General features: G+C 45.7%; 1 protein-coding gene across 3 annotated transcripts in view; it reads right to left on the reverse strand.

The window, feature by feature from the left end:
* Positions 1-13,959: 13,959 nt before the first annotated feature.
* Positions 13,960-14,010, reverse strand: part of LOC106588012 (nuclear receptor ROR-alpha A) — a 255,417-nt gene continuing 255,366 nt past the window's right edge. For all 3 annotated transcript variants that reach the window (XM_045707982.1, XM_045707981.1, XM_045707983.1), the window contains one exon: positions 13,960-14,010. This exon is cut by the window's right edge and continues 2,344 nt beyond it. The gene's annotated coding sequence lies outside the window, so the exon portion shown is untranslated.

The following is a 14,010-nucleotide window of genomic DNA, read 5'->3' on the forward strand; positions in this document are numbered from 1 at the left end:
TCTCTACCAGGGGAGGACAGACAGAGATCTGAACTCTACCTCCGAGAAGGGGGGATTGAAATGACTGTGACACACCCTGGATCTGAGAGGGGGGAGGGATATGACTGTGACACACCCTGGAGCTGAGAGAGGGGGGAGGGATATGACTGTGACACATCCTGGAGCTGAGAGGGGGGAGGGATATGACTGTGACACACCCTGGAGCTGAGAGGGGGGGGATATGACTGTGACACATCCTGGAGCTGAGAGGGGGGGGATATGACTGTGACACATCCTGGAGCTGAGAGGGGGGGAGGGATATGACTGTGACACATCCTGGAGCTGAGAGGGGGGGGAGGGATATGACTGTGACACACCCTGGATCTGAGAGGGGGGGGATATGACTGTGACACATCCTGGAGCTGAGAGGGGGAGGGATATGACTGTGACACACCCTGGAGCTGAGAGGGGGGAGGGATATGACTGTGACACACCCTGGAGCTGAAAGGATTGACTGTGACACACCCTGGATCTGAGAGGGGGAGGGATATGACTGTGACACACCCTGGATCTGAGAGGGGGGAGGGATATGACTGTGACACACCCTGGATCTGAGAGGGGGGAGGGATATGACTGTGACACACCCTGGAGCTGAGAGGGGGAGGGATATGACTGTGACACATCCTGGAGCTGAGAGGGGGGAGGGATATGACTGTGACACACCCTGGATCTGAGAGGGGGGGGGAGGGATATGACTGTGACACACCCTGGAGCTGAGAGGGGGGAGGGATATGACTGTGACACATCCTGGAGGTGAAAGTAGGGGTAGTGAAATGGTTGTGACACACCCTGGAGTGTCTTGGAGAGCCCGGTTACCATGGAGAGATACGATATATATAATCTACCTGATTAGGAGAACTGAAACCTCTCCAGTGCCTCTCATTGGTGTAAAATGATTTCTGGTACTGTTAGTTGTACCCTTTAGGTGACCCCATACAATGTTTCCCACAGACTGAAGCTAGCTATGAGCATGGTGCTTGCAACAGCAGTATAGTGAGTTGGATTCCCAGGACCACCTGTACGGAAAATGTATGCAGCATGACCGTAAGTTGCTTTGGTTATAAGCGTCTGTTAAAACGGCATATATATTATTATATTTACGCTTGACTTCAAACATAAAAATGTCCCTCTCGTGGTCCTGTAGATTTATTTCAGATCAAATGTTTATTAAAACTACGATCATGATCAATTTAGTTACAGAAAGCAACTTCATATGACTTGGCTGACGAGAGTTAATGATCACCTGTGGTAGTGATAAATACGTATTGATCACCTAGTTTCACTTCAGAAGGGAGTGCTCTGCTCAGGCTGGCTCTACTGATAACACTCTACTGATAACACAAGGCATCTGGACAGGGGCCTTTCCCTGGTAATAAACCTCATGTTACATGTTAGGGGAGAGCGTGTGCTGTCTGTGTACTGACAGGGTTTGCTTTATATTGTTTTACATTTCCACACTATGAGGTTGGAATTTATACTGTGAAATTGTGAAAATATATTTTTTTGTCGTTTTAGTGTAAGAGCTGTTTGAAAAGACAGACTGACATTTTATCTTGTTTTGGTGGGAGGAAGTTTTGGCCTGCCTGGCAACATCACCAGGCGGTATAAGTTAATAGACCAATAAGAAAGAGAGTTTCAAACCTCTTTGCCAATTACAGCTAGTTTTCAGGTTACATATCCCTCCCATTAGGCTCATACAGTTAGGCCCCCCCACTCAAACACCTCCCAGACAATCCTAGCAAATGTCTTGCTTGAGCAATTGTTCTTTGCTAAGAAGCTATTTAAAAACTTTTTTTTTTTTTTACCATTTTTATCAAATTAAATAAATTACAGTAAGGTACTTAATTGTTACCCAAATGATTTGACGTTGAGGTAAAGAACCAATGCAGACGTTTTTAAGACATTGTGTCGTAACATCTTCCATCCCTGCAATAAAACAAGTCCAGGCCGACAACTCGACCAGCCATGAGTCTGGGGACAAAGTTAAGCCCCAAATGTCCCTTCAACAGAATACTCACTTGAAAATATCTTGTGTGTGTGTGTGTGTGTGTGTGTGTGTGTGTGTGCAGTGACCAAAGCTCTTACTTCTCAATACTAACGTTGCTATAATTACAGCACAGTAAAGACTGTGCAACAGGGTCAATGGAAGGTCTTCTCATTTCCTGAAGCGCTCTGCGGTTGGTTGTCACGGTAACCTGGCAAACAAATGATACGGAGTCACACAGACGGATGAATCACCTGAACCAGCTGAAGGTGGGGAAGAAGGAAGGAGGAGGAGGAGGGAGAGGTGGGGAAGAAGGGAGGAGGAGGAGGGAGGGAGAGGTGGGGAAGAAGGGAGGAGGAGGAGGAAGGGAGAGGTGGGGAAGAAGGGAGGAAGGAGGAGGAGGAAGGGAGAGGTGGGGAAGAAGGGAGGAAGGAGGAGGAAGGGAGAGGTGGGGAAGAAGGGAGGAGGAGGAGGAGGAAGGGAGAGGTGGGGAAGAAGGGAGGAGGAGGAGGAGGAAGGGAGAGGTGGGGAAGAAGGGAGGAGGAGGAGGAGGAAGGGAGAGGTGGGGAAGAAGGGAGGAAGGAGGAAGGGAGAGGAAGGGAGGAGGAGGAGGAGGAAGGGAGAGGTGGGGAAGAAGGGAGGAGGAGGAGGAGGAAGGGAGAGGTGGGGAAGAAGGGAGGAGGAGGAGGAGGAGAGGTGGAGAAGAAGGGAGGAGGAGGAGAGGTGGGGAAGAAGGGAGGAGGAGGAGAAGGAGGAAGGGAGAAGTAGGGAAGAAGGGAGTAGGAGGACAGGGTGGAGAAGGGGGAAGAGGAGACTGGAGGACAGGGTGGAGAAAGGGGTAAGAGGAGACTGGAGGAGAGGGTGGAGAAAGGGGGAAGAGGAGACTGGAGGACTGGGTGGAGAAAGGGGTAAGAGGAGACTGGAGGATAGGGTGGAGAAGGGGTAAGAGGAGACTGGAGGGGAGGGGAGGGTGGAGAAAGGGGGAAGAGGAGACTGGAGGAGGGGGAAGAAGGGGTAAGAGGAGACTGGAGGAGGGGAAGAAGGTTTGCTGAGCAAAAGATCACAGAAAGAAGTTCACAGGAAGAAGTGGAAAAGGTTGCCATGACTTTTTCCATTGTAACTGTAGTAAAACAGAAGTCTGATCTCTAGTGAACTGTTTACTGGACAGGGATAATGCAGCATTCATAACCAAGTGGGAGGTGGGAATTTGCCAGTTACGAATCGTAAATCAATGCCAGTTGAATGCATTCACGTGCTTTGAACTCGCTGAGAAACGTCAACCATAAACTAAAAGTACAGCTATCATGCTTGTAAACAAATTATAACGTTAAAAAAAACAGTTTCATAAATAACATTTTGTTGTTACATTTAACTACCGAAAAATGTTGCTATAGAGGTCATTTCCTTAGTATGTGACATCAGAGGTCAGTATGTGGGAGAAGTCAGAGATGATAGATGAGTTTCCCCACTAGTAATTACCAGTTGGAGGGGCGTTCAGGTGGGAGGTTTTCCCAGTCGTATGTGGTAAATACCAACTTCCCACTTTGTTCTGAACGCAGCATTATCAAGCTCAGTGTAACGTAATGGGGCTATACTGCAGAGGGCCTAGTGCTTCTGCATCCCCTGCTGGATAAAACAGGACCACAGAATTAGAAGACCATTTTCAAGGTTTTATTGTGGAAGGTTTTAATTCACAATAAAAAATAATGTGACAGTCAGTAGCTGTATACATGTATTACAGCCTTTTGACCACAGGATTAACAGAGAAATCCACCTCTGATGTCCAGGACAAGCACATACTGTTGGAAGGCTACTGTGGATACATTCCTCCTTATTAAAGGCTACTGTGGATACATTCCTCCTTATTAAAGGCTACTGTGGATACATTCCTCCTTATTGAAGGCTACTGTGGATACATTCCGCCTTATTAAAGGCTACTGTGGATACATTCCTCCTTATTAAAGTCTACTGTGGATACATTCCTCCTTATTAAAGGCTACTGTGGATACATTCCTCCTTATTGAAGGCTACTGTGGATACATTCCTCCTTATTGAAGGCTACTGTGGATACATTCCTCCTTATTGAAGGCTACTGTGGACACATTCCTCCTTATTGAAGGCTACTGTGGATACATTCCTCCTTATTAAAGGCTACTGTGGATACATTCCTCCTTATTGAAGGCTACTGTGGACACATTCCTCCTTATTGAAGGCTACTGTGGATACATTCCTCCTTATTGAAGGCTACTGTGGATACATTCCTCCTTATTGAAGGCTACTGTGGACACATTCCTCCTTATTGAAGGCTACTGTGGATACATTCCTCCTTATTAAAGGCTACTGTGGATACATTCCTCCTTATTGAAGGCTACTGTGGATACATTCCTCCTTATTGAAGGCTACTGTGGACACATTCCTCCTTATTGAAGGCTACTGTGGATACATTCCTCCTTATTAAAGGCTACTGTGGATACATTCCTCCTTATTAAAGGCTACTGTGGACACATTCCTCCTTATTAAAGGCTACTGTGGATACATTCCTCCTTATTAAAGTCTACTGTGGATACATTCCTCCTTATTAAAGTCTACTGTGGATACATTCCTCCTTATTAAAGGCTACTGTGGATACATTCCTCCTTATTAAAGCGAGAACAAGAATACCAAAGTAACAATCAGTAGGCTACATTCCAATTGGGCACATTCATTTGTGTAAAATGTTGTTAAAATACATTGTTTAGACCACCCGAGTGGCGCCCGTGGCGGACCGGGCGCATGCACGCTGACACGGTCGCCAGTTGGACGGTGTTTCCTCCGACACATTGGTGCGGCTGGCTTCCGGGTTAAGTGAGCAGTGTGTCAAGAAGCAGTCCTCCTTGGCAGGGTCGTGTTCAAGGGCTCTCGAACCTTCACCTCTCCCGAGTTCGTTCAGTGGAGTTGCAGCGATGGGACAAGACTGTAACTACCAATTGGATATCACGAAATTGAGGAGAAAAAGGGGTAATTTTTTTTTTTTTTATATACCGTAATTTCCGGACTATTGAGCGCACCTGAATAAAAGCCGCACCCACTGAATTAAAAAAAATATATATTATTTTGAACATAAATAAGCCGCACATGTCTATAAGCCGCAGGTGCCTACCGGTACACTGAAACAAATAACTTTACACAGGCTTTAACGAAACACGGCTTGTAACAAAAAACTAAAAAATAGCAGTAAACAGTAGCCTACCAAGAAAGTTATTGGTCACTATCTTCCTCCTCCTGTGCACTGAAACCACTGAAGTCATCTCCTTCGGTGTCGGAGTTGAATAGCCTCAGAATTGCTTCATCCGATATTGGATCGTTTTCATTGTCGCTCTCGTCACTTTCATCCGGAGGCAAATCCCCCGCTGAGCCCTCTTCAACACGCAGCAGTCCAGCCTTTCGAAACCCGTTGATGATAGTGGATTTTTTGACAATGCTCCACGCTTTCAGGACCCATTTATTTATTTAAATTGAAAGCGGGAAAAATCCATATATTAGCCGCGTCATTGTTTAAGCCGCGAGGTTCAAAGCGTGGGAAAAAAGTTGCGGCTTATAGTCCGGAAATTACGGTAACTGTTACCTGATGCTCCAAATGTGTTGAGTCTTGAACGTGTTAACTTAGCCAAATTAGTATAACATGGAAATAGTATCTGTCTAACTAACTATATATCACTGTATAACAAATTATAAATAATACATCAAATAATAATATAATAACACATACTTTATATACACTATATATTGAACAAAATAATGACAGGAAATGGATTATTGCGAGCTTCTCTCAAAGCTGCCATTTTAATTCTGGGACAACCACACATTACACACACCGAGAACTGATGTGTCCAATGCACTTTTAATAAAAATTCATAATACTAAAACGATACAGGTTTGTTTTCTTAAGTGCAATATAACAATATTCATCATATTAGAATGAAAAGTATTTAAAAAGACAACTTTACATTTATTATTTTTGTTTTTACAGTTTTGTATTTACAAAAAAACCCCCCAAAAAATACTTACATGATATATATTCATGACTCAGAAAAAGAAACAGAGCAGGATTAAAAATAAAAATGTCCGTATGTCATTATCTTAAAGATCAGTAGCATAATACGTACCATGAAAACATAACCCCCCCCCCCCCCACTGTGCTGTAGATGGTTCTTCAGTTAAAAAAAGTATTATTATAATTTTTAATTTAATTAACAAAGGTTATGTTCTATGTTCCTTTCTCCATCAAACACGAGAAGACTCGTTATTGTAAAGGAACTAAAACACACATGTAATCCATCTTAGGAAAAAAAAAACAACATTGAAATAGATTGTCTATTATTTTAAACCGTACAGCCCTGGCTAGACAACACAGTCATTAAATAATTATGAACAGACAGAGTGAACTGATATGATGTCATAGCAGTATTTTGAAGATAATAATTGAGTATTCAGTCTGAATGGTTATAAAATATATTTTTTATTTTGTTTTGTATTGGAAACTATGGCCTCTCCAGACTCAATAGCAGTACTGAATTTAGTGAACTGTTTTCAAAGCTCACATTCCAGTACATACTGTAGAGGCTGTAGAACAGGAAGTGCATCACTCATAATGTAATAGCTCAATACTTATTTTCCTGATTATTTTTTGAGCAATGAGACTCATCTTGTGATGCTCTTTCTATGAGACCATAGAGTTCTAATATTCCTGACATGTCATTGTGATTGATATAAACCAGCCATGTTGGTCAGGTCTGATGAGTTATAGATACAGTCAGTCCAGTAACCAGCCATGTTGGTCAGGTCTGATGAGTTATAGATACAGTCAGTCCAGTAACCAGCCATGTTGGTCAGGTCTGATGAGTTATAGACAGTCAGTCCAGAAACCAGCCATGTTGGTCAGGTCTGATGAGTTATAGATACAGTCAGTCCAGTAACCAGCCATGTTGGTCAGGTCTGATGAGTTATAGACAGTCAGTCCAGTAACCAGCCATGTTGGTCAGGTCTGATGAGTTATAGATACAGTCAGTCCAGTAACCAGCCATGTTGGTCAGGTCTGATGAGTTATAGATACAGTCAGTCCAGTAACCAGCCATGTTGGTCAGGTCTGATGAATTATAGACAGTCAGTCCAGTAACCAGCCATGTTGGTCAGGTCTGATGAGTTATAGACAGTCAGTCCAGTAACCAGCCATGTTGGTCAGGTCTGATGAATTATAGACAGTCAGTCCAGTACTTCAGCTCCAACCAAATGGCTTTCACAATCACATCTTTACACATGTTTAAATAAAAATACAAACAATAATTTCAACAAACACGTTTTTTTTAAGAGTTAGAAAGTCCGTGGTTCAGTACTCTGTATAAAACAGTTTCATCCCCTAACAACGTGACATTTACAAATAAGATAAATACAGTCCCAACCAGCCAAGGCTGACACACTGATACAGGTACCAGCCGGGAATAATAATCACTTAGTCTTAACATCTACAACCCGTTGGTACTCTATGGAACCAACAAGGTGGCTTAGTCTACAACGGTCTAGATCCCAAGGGTCTGCTCACTGAAGGAACCTAGCATCACACGCCTGAAGAACAACTAAAATAATCTCACATTCTACTTATATACCCAATTAAAACCTAAATGGAAGCAAGTCTCTCCGCAGGAATGTTCCAACATCTAGACAGAATCTATAAGCAGTATGTTGTATAGACAGAATCTATAGCAGTATGTTGTATAGACAGAATCTATAGCAGTATGTTGTATAGACAGAATCTATAGCAGTATGTTGTATAGACAGAATCTATAGCAGTATGTTGTATAGACAAAATCTATAGCAGTATGTTGTATAGACAGATTCTATAGCAGTATGTTGTATAGACAGAATCTATAGCAGTATGTTGTATAGACAGAATCTATAGCAGTATGTTGTATAGACAGAATCTATAGCAGTATGTTGTATAGACAGAATCTATAGCAGTATGTTGTATAGACAGAATCTATAGCAGTATGTTGTATAGACAGAATCTATAGCAGTATGTTGTATAGACAGAATCTATAGCAGTATGTTGTATAGACAGATTCTATAGCAGTATGTTGTATAGACAGATTCTATAGCAGTATGTTGTATAGACAGAATCTATAGCAGTATGTTGTATAGACAGAATCTATAGCAGTATGTTGTATAGACAGATTCTATAGCAGTATGTTGTATAGACAGAATCTATAGCAGTATGTTGTATAGACAGATTCTATAGCAGTATGTTGTATAGACAGAATCTATAGCAGTATGTTGTATAGACAGAATCTATAGCAGTATGTTGTATAGACAGAATCTATAGCAGTATGTTGTATAGACAGAATCTATAGGTAATTCCATCCGGTGAGTTTAAACAGAAGCAGAGAACAGAACTAGTCATACATGAAGGTGAGACAATAAAACACAGAATTCAGAATATAGAAGAGAACTAAAAAAAATAAAAGTCAAGTGTGATACATTAGAATTTATCGACATGCAATATTTGAGACTATACACAAGATTAAAAAAAAATCCAACATTGATATCATTATTGCTTGACATTCGGTTATGGCTGAAGTTACTTTCATTTAGTTTTGAGAAATGCAGTTTGACTGCAGTGCTTTGGGGAGTCTACTGTCATGCTAGAGATGTGGTGAGATGGACTGAGTGTGAAAATGGCAGAAAGGAGGAGAAGAAAACAAGGGACGAAAACCTCTTCGACTGACCACGGTATCCTTCACTAATAAAACCTCTCTGACTGACCACGGTATCCTTCACTAATGAAACCTGGGGTGTCTAAGACAACACTATTATGTAGACACACACACACACACACGCACGCACGCACGCACACACACACACACACACAGGTGTAAACACAACGTTGGGACATGTTTAAGAGGGGCCACTTTAACAAACCATCTGAAGAGAGAGCTGTATTCCATCTGCAGCGCTGAAGATCCTCGTCATAGTGGCACTGACATTTACAAGGTGATTTGTAGATTGACTCGACATATGCAGCATTCACGGTGAATGGAGTTTCCCACAAACGCAGGAACATTGCCTTTAAATGTAAATCCTGGTACAGCGTGGACCTTCAGCGCTACAGATTACATCTGAGCCCTAAAGCAACAAACCAATAGCTTTCTACTAAAACAAACAACAATGTATTTTCTTCATGCAGAGTATATTGATAATGACTTATTAATGGTATTATTGCTTTTAGGGCCTATCCTCTAATGCTGTAGTCCCTATTCTCCCTGAGTGTTCATCAATACGTCATCATAACCAGTAGGAACCAGGTGGGTTAGACAGGGCAAGCATTGCTTCTGACGACGTATAGCCTGTACTGTCGATTTCAATTTAAATAAAACCTTAGAAGTAAGAGGCTGTATGATTTCAACTGAGAGTTTCTGCCATTTTACACATAAGTGCTACCGAGTATACTGTTGGACTCAACTGGCATTCCATTCCAGAACCAGAATGGATGATTTATTTAAAACTGACATTCCAGAACCAGAATGGATGATTTATTTAAAACTTCCATTCCAGAACCAGAATGGATGATTTATTTAAAACTGACATTCCATTCCGGGACCAGAATGGATGATTTATTTAAAACTTCCATTCCGGGACCAGAATGGATGATTTATTTAAAACTGACATTCCATTCCGGGACCAGAATGGATGATTTATTTAAAACTGACATTCCATTCCGGAACCAGAATGGATGATTTATTTAAAACTGACATTCCATTCCGGAACCAGAATGGATGATTTATTTAAAACTGACATTCCATTCCGGAATCAGAATGGATGATTTATTTAAAACTGACATTCCATTCCAGAACCAGAATGAATGATTTATTTAAAGCGATAGAAATGAGGGGGATTCAGAAGTGAAAGAGTGTGAATCTTCCCTGTAGGACAGTAGTAAAGGACTTCTACATCAAGTACTGTATTATTGCAGAAGGTTTGAGGATCATGTTACAAAACAAGCCAGCGAGACACACAACTTATCGCTGTGTTGGACAGACCCCATGATGAAAGTCTCTGTATATGGCACGTAGAACATGATTTGACCACAATTCTGCCAGGAGATGGTGAAAAAACCCCAGAACATTTAATCTGATGAACACTACTCTCTTCCTTCAGTAACATGTCTCTGTTCTCTTGCTGAGGCTCTATCTGAATGACCAGACTTGATTGACTGACACCATATTACCTCTCTTCATTGATTGAAATAAACCTCAGTTAGGTGAGGATGTGATATGGGCCACCATCTTCTACCCCTCCAGACATACTGGTAAAGGTTCAGACAATAGGTAACAAACCAAAGGATGGAATTTGGTTCTGACAGACACAACCATTAAAATAGACATTACATGTTGCTATACTTTCTGTAGTCAATAGATGGCGCTACTAGATAGCCATTAGATTGAACCACTTGAATCTATTTTCGCAGCTCCGGCGTCAGTTAAGGGTTCAGTCTGAACATTGACAGTCTCTTTAACATTGACAGTCTCTAACAATAAAAAGTGTTTTTATCAGGCGCTGTTATTAAATCTCAGTTGCCATCTCAATGGCCCGGGTCACAACTCACGGTGCTCTTAATAGAAGAGGGAGACAGCTTTCTGAGACTTCAAAGTGTTTCCTTTCAAGTGGTATCAATAATATGCATATCCTTACTTCAGGTCCTGAGCTACAGCCAGTTAGATTTGGCTACATCAGAGCCTTCCCCCTCGCTGGGCTGTGTGTTACATCAGAGCCTTCCCCCTCGCTGGGCTGTGTGTTACATCAGAGCCTTCCCCCTCGCTGGGCTGTGTGTTACATCAGGGCCTTGCCCCTCGCTGGGCTGTGTGTTACATCAGGGCCTTGCCCCTCCCTCGCTGGGCTGTGTGTTACATCAGGGCCTTGTCCCCCCCTCGCTGGGCTGTGTGTTACATCAGGGCCTTGTCCCCCCCTCGCTGGGCTGTGTGTTACATCAGAGCCTTCCCCCTCGCTGGGCTGTGTGTTACATCAGGGCCTTGCCCCTCGCTGGGCTGTGTGTTACATCAGGGCCTTGCCCCTCCCTCGCTGGGCTGTGTGTTACATCAGGGCCTTGCCCCTCCCTCGCTGGGCTGTGTGTTACATCAGAGCCTTGTCCCTCGCTGGGCTGTGTGTTACATCAGAGCCTTGTCCCTCCCTCGCTGGGCTGTGTGTTACATCAGGGCCTTGCCCCTCCCTCGCTGGGCTGTGTGTTACATCAGAGCCTTGTCCCTCCCTCGCTGGGCTGTGTGTTACATCAGGGCCTTCCCCCTCGCTGGGCTGTGTGTTACATCAGAGCCTTGTCCCCTCGCTGGGCTGTGTGTTACATCAGAGCCTTCCCCCTCGCTGGGCTGTGTGTTACATCAGAGCCTTGTCCCCTCGCTGGGCTGTGTGTTACATCAGAGCCTTGTCCCTCCTCGCTGGGCTGTGTGTTACATCAGGGCCTTGTCCCTCCCTCGCTGGGCTGTGTGTTACATCAGAGCCTTTTCCCTCCCTCGCTGGGCTGTGTGTTACATCAGAGCCTTGTCCCTCCCTCGCTGGGCTGTGTGTTACATCAGAGCCTTGTCCCTCGCTGGGCTGTGTGTTACATCAGAGCCTTGTCCCTCGCTGGGCTGTGTGTTACATCAGAGCCTTGTCCCTCCCTCGCTGGGCTGTGTGTTACATCAGAGCCTTCCCCCTCGCTGGGCTGTGTGTTACATCAGGGCCTTTCCCCTCGCTGGGCTGTGTGTTACATCAGAGCCTTGTCCCTCCCTCGCTGGGCTGTGTGTTACATCAGAGCCTTGTCCCTCCCTCGCTGGGCTGTGTGTTACATCAGAGCCTTGTCCCTCCCTCGCTGGGCTGTGTGTTACATCAGAGCCTTCCCCCTCGCTGGGCTGTGTGTTACATCAGTGCCTTGTCCCTCCCTCGCTGGGCTGTGTGTTACATCAGAGCCTTGTCCCTCCCTCGCTGGGCTGTGTGTTACATCAGAGCCTTGTCCCTCCCTCGCTGGGCTGTGTGTTACATCAGGGCCTTGTCCCTCCCTCGCTGGGCTGTGTGTTACATCAGGGCCTTGTACCTCGCTGGGCTGTGTGTTACATCAGGGCCTTCCCCCTCGCTGGGCTGTGTGTTACATCAGGGCCTTGTCCCCCCCTCGCTGGGCTGTGTGTTACATCAGGGCCTTGTCCCCTCGCTGAGCTGTGTGTTACATCAGAGCCTTGTCCCTCCCTCGCTGGGCTGTGTGTTACATCAGAGCCTTGTCCCTCCCTCGCTGGGCTGTGTGTTACATCAGAGCCCTTCCCTCCCTCGCTGGGCTGTGTGTTACATCAGGGCCTTCCCCCTCGCTGGGCTGTGTGTTACATCAGGGCCTTGTCCCTCCCTCGCTGGGCTGTGTGTTACATCAGGGCCTTGTCCCTCGCTGGGCTGTGTGTTACATCAGAGCCTTCTCCCTCGCTGGGCTGTGTGTTACATCAGGGCCTTTCCCCTCGCTGGGCTGTGTGTTACATCAGAGCCTTGTCCCCCCCTCGCTGGGCTGTGTGTTACATCAGGGCCTTGTCCCTCCCTCGCTGGGCTGTGTGTTACATCAGAGCCTTGTCCCTCCCTCGCTGGGCTGTGTGTTACATCAGAGCCTTGTCCCTCCCTCGCTGGGCTGTGTGTTACATCAGAGCCTTGTCCCTCCCTCGCTGGGCTGTGTGTTACATCAGAGCCTTCCCCCTCGCTGGGCTGTGTGTTACATCAGGGCCTTGTCCCCCCCTCGCTGGGCTGTGTGTTACATCAGGGCCTTGTCCCCCCCTCGCTGGGCTGTGTGTTACATCAGAGCCTTGTCCCCCCTCGCTGGGCTGTGTGTTACATCAGAGCCTTGTCCCTCCCTCGCTGGGCTGTGTGTTACATCAGAGCCTTGTCCCCTCGCTGGGCTGTGTGTTACATCAGGGCCTTGTCCCCTCGCTGGGCTGTGTGTTACATCAGGGCCTTGTCCCCCCCTCGCTGGGCTGTGTGTTACATCAGAGCCTTCCCCCTCGCTGGGCTGTGTGTTACATCAGGGCCTTGTCCCTCCCTCGCTGGGCTGTGTGTTACATCAGAGCCTTCCCCCTCGCTGGGCTGTGTGTTACATCAGGGCCTTGTCCCCCCCTCGCTGGGCTGTGTGTTACATCAGGGCCTTGCCCCTCCCTCGCTGGGCTGTGTGTTACATCAGAGCCTTGTCCCTCCCTCGCTGGGCTGTGTGTTACATCAGAGCCTTCCCCCTCGCTGGGCTGTGTGTTACATCAGGGCCTTGTCCCCCCCTCGCTGGGCTGTGTGTTACATCAGAGCCTTCCCCCTCGCTGGGCTGTGTGTTACATCAGAGCCTTGTCCCCCCCTCGCTGGGCTGTGTGTTACATCAGGGCCTTGTACCTCGCTGGGCTGTGTGTTACATCAGGGCCTTGTCCCTCGCTGGGCTGTGTGTATGCGTGTGTGCGTGTGCGTGTGTATGTGTGTGTGTGTGTGTGTGTGTCTGTGCGTAGGCGAGTGTGTGTGTGTGTGTGTGTGTGTGTGTGTGTGTGCGTGCGTGCGTGCGTGTGTGTCTCCATGACAGATCGTGCTCTTCGCCCCAACAGAGGATTAAAGGGCGTAAGGTGAGCTGAGCTCCATGACTGTGTTTCAGGGTGTCTCTCAGACCTGGCATCTATCTACTGTGGTATAGCCCCTCTCAGTCAATACATAGACCCACGCTGACTAGACAACTAACTTCCTGTTTCACCACAGCATAGTGGCCAAGGTAGAACGGTGGGAGGGCATTGGTGACGATCCCGGGAGGTAGACCAATCAAATCACAGGAAATGCAGATGATTTCAGAAGAGTAGATAAACATAGTGCTAACATATGACAATAAGGAAGTGAAATGTTTTGATAGAAGATTGTGATGGTGGAAATGGACTATTGATTCTTTAATGGATCACAGTATTGCATTTACTCAG

Source organism: Salmo salar, chromosome ssa26, assembly GCF_905237065.1.
Source record: "Salmo salar chromosome ssa26, Ssal_v3.1, whole genome shotgun sequence".
NCBI lineage: Eukaryota > Metazoa > Chordata > Actinopteri > Salmoniformes > Salmonidae > Salmo > Salmo salar.